Source organism: Passer domesticus, chromosome 10, assembly GCF_036417665.1.
Source record: "Passer domesticus isolate bPasDom1 chromosome 10, bPasDom1.hap1, whole genome shotgun sequence".
Taxonomy (NCBI): Eukaryota; Metazoa; Chordata; class Aves; order Passeriformes; family Passeridae; genus Passer; species Passer domesticus.
Genome location: NC_087483.1, coordinates 6,944,226 through 6,947,385, shown reverse-complemented (window position 1 = coordinate 6,947,385; position 3,160 = coordinate 6,944,226). Strand labels below are relative to the sequence as shown.

At 49.7% G+C, this 3,160-nt stretch overlaps 1 long non-coding RNA gene across 1 annotated transcript; it reads left to right on the top strand.

Moving 5' to 3' along the window:
- The first annotated feature begins 319 nt into the window (after positions 1-319).
- LOC135309395 (uncharacterized) lies at positions 320-1,900 on the top strand. Its single transcript, XR_010369668.1, has 3 exons — positions 320-610; positions 1,119-1,291; positions 1,735-1,900. It is a non-coding gene; the product is annotated as an uncharacterized LOC135309395 (long non-coding RNA).
- Positions 1,901-3,160: the final 1,260 nt, after the last annotated feature.

Below are 3,160 nucleotides of genomic sequence, written 5' to 3'. Positions count from 1 at the left end.
CCAGCGCGGCTGCCTCGGCAGCCCTGGGGGCTCCTTCTGCTGCCCTGAGCCCGCAGAGCAGGGCAACATTTGCTGATGGGCTGAGCCCTTGCTAAAGATCCTGTCGGGCTGCCTTAGACACTTGGGGCCAGGGATTCCTTCCAACCGGGGCCACTTTGGGTGGGCTGGGCGCGGCCCCAGGGCAGGTGGCAGCGTGTGCAAGGGCCCTTTGTGACACGCTGCAGCACGGTCACCCTGGCATGGAATGGAAGAGTGTGTCCTTTGTGACACGTGGTGACATAGGAGCTGGCAGAGACAGGAGCACGGCACAGCGCTCGGAGCAGGCGACGGGACAGGACGGGACAGAGCGGTGCTGTGAGGAGCCCCCACACAGCGCACTCGTTCGTGTCCGACCCGGAGCTTTTTCGAGGAATTACTTCTAGACGTGACCTCAGGGCCAGACTGCAGGACTTGGCATTTGCCTTGCAATTTTCCTTTATTTTAATCTTTGACATGGAGCAGAGACACTCAAGACTGCCCAAGCTGGCCTGGGTGGAGAAGGAGGAAAAATACACTGAACCTGACCGAGAGGTAGAGATTGAGGACATTGAGCCAATCCTGCTGCAGGAGGGTGAGTGATAGAGCTGGGCCACACGGCTGGTGCCTGCCGCCACATTGGCCCCATCCCATCCCATCCCATCCCATCCCATCCCATCCCATACCATCCCGTCCCATGCCGTCCCGTCCCGTCCCGTCCCATCCCATCCCATGCCATCCCATCCCATCCCATGCCATCCCAAGGTTGAATTTGATAGTCAGAGTTTGGACTTGAAGGTCCAAGGTTGAATTTGGTGGTGAACAGTTGGATTTATTGGTCAAAAGTTAGATTTGATGGTCCAGGGCTGCATTTGGTGGGCAACACTGGGATACCATGGAATAACGGCATTCCAGGGGTTGGGAGTTTAGAATCATCTGATTCCCCTCACAACTTCCCATCAACACTGGCAATCCATGGAATAACAGCATTCCGGGCATCGGGAATTTCAAATCCTCCAGTTCCCCTCAGAAATTCCCATGGAATCGTGTCATTCTGGGCGTCGGGAATTTGTAACAATGGCACATTTGGTGCTCCAAAATAGACACGTGTGTGACGGCATCGGATACTACTGGTGGGAAGGAAAACTGGGAATGGCTCTGGCGGCTCCGCAATCTCCACCAAGCTCAGCATCCTGTCTGGAGAGCTCTACAACTCAGGACTACACAAAATCACGTGGAAAACTCAAGGAACTCAGGCGCACATGGGAAACAAAGTGTAACTGTTCTTTTTTGGTTGCTTTTTATATTTTTAAGAGATTTTCCCCTTGTTTTTTATTGTTTTCCAACTTTCCCACCCTTTTTTTCTTTCTCCCTACCTTTTTTTTTTTCAATCATTAACGCCTTTTATTTTTCAACTGGAAAAATTCCCAGCAATTCTGGGGAAAAAACCCAAACAACCCAAGACACCAAAGCAGGTTTAATCTCCAGGATAACACATGGCAAGATAACATCTTTTAAATAGTAAAATAAAACACTAAACTTTTACTCCCCAAAAAATCTACAAAGAAGAAATATTCAGGATCTTGACACCTTATTCATTACAATTATTATTACTAGTTTTGTTAATATTAACATTATTAATATTGTTATTCATATTATTAATATTCCTCCTTTTTAACAACCCCTTTTCTATTTTTTATTTTGTCATTTTTAATTCAGGAATAAAGATGGGCAAAACCAGCAAAGCATGAACAGGAGGAGACTTCCAGCCCATTCAGAAAGGAAAAGTAGGATTCTCTTTGAAAAAAATTCCAGTAGCATTTTTAAAAAAACCTAAAATCTTCCTAAATAAAACCAAAATTTTGGGCCCTCCCAGGCCCTGGTAGCCTGTTGTGTTGGAATTTCTCCTATTGCGCCTCCAGGTTATCCTTTACCAGTGGATTCATTTGGAATTTTATCCTTATTTTTCCCTGTTTTCCCTTCTTAAAAATTCTTTTTTTCCCCAGTTCCTTTGTGCTTGTTTTCACTGAGCTCCGCTCATTTCCAGTGCTATATGGGATTTTTCTGGATCTGGATTGTGTCCTGCTCTCTCCCCTGGTCCCAGGCCCCAAAATCCCAAAAGAATGTCCCAAAAAAACCTCAGAAGACTGAATCACCACATCAGCATTGTCATTAGAGTTTTCCTAGACACATAGGCAGAAAATTTGGGATGAACATTCCCTACCCAGCAGACCCATGAATTCCTGCAGCGTGGAGGTGGAAAAGCTGCTAGAATTGGGATCTTGCCTTGCCAGGAGCATTTTTGAACCTGGTTTCATTCATTATCTTGCTGACATGCACAACAGCAGATCAAATGTGGCAGGGCCTCAGACACGACTTCACTCCTGACACCCAGGCTCCTTGTGCCACTGCTGGCCTTCCGTGTGCTCAGCAAGATCTGTAACTGCACAGGGTTGTGGAACTGCACCTTCAGCACAGGGATCGTGCCAGCCTGACCTGCCCTCGTTCCTGTGCACAAAGCAGGTCGTGGAAGAGAACGGCAGCAGGGGCCTGTGTGTCCCAGGGCACCGGATTTGCGGCGCTTCAGCTCCACAGGGATGCAGGCAAAGTGAAGAAGCCAAACCGTTTATTAATGGCCGGTGAAGCAAAGGGATGAGCTGGGAGGGAGAAAGTGGGGGTGGGCAGGGTCTGAGGGCTGGAAGGTTGGAGCCGTCAACAGGGAGGGAGAAGGCAGAAGCTATGGGAGCTTCCCACAGGCTCAGCTGTGCCAATCATCGGCTGTGCCTGGAGCTCCAGCTGGTCTCCTCTGGTCTCTCCAGGTGGTCTCCTCTTCTATGGTGTTTTTAGGATTTTTAGGAACAATGGTTCTTCTGAGCCACCAGTCAAACGTACTTCTGCGGATCTCTCAGTGATTCTCTGCTGAACTACTATGTTAATTTGGGAAGGGCTGTCATCACTTCTCAGGCCTTGCAGGACTGGGGAGGGTGGGACAGGGTGGGGCTGGGTGTGGTAGGGTGGGGCAGGATGTGGCAGGGTGGAGTGGGGTGGGCCAAAGGTGGGTGGAGCTGGGCAGGGAGGAGCATGATGGGGTTGGACATGGCAGGAGGGGGCCAAGTCAATTGGGGTGGGGTGGGGTAAAGGGGGC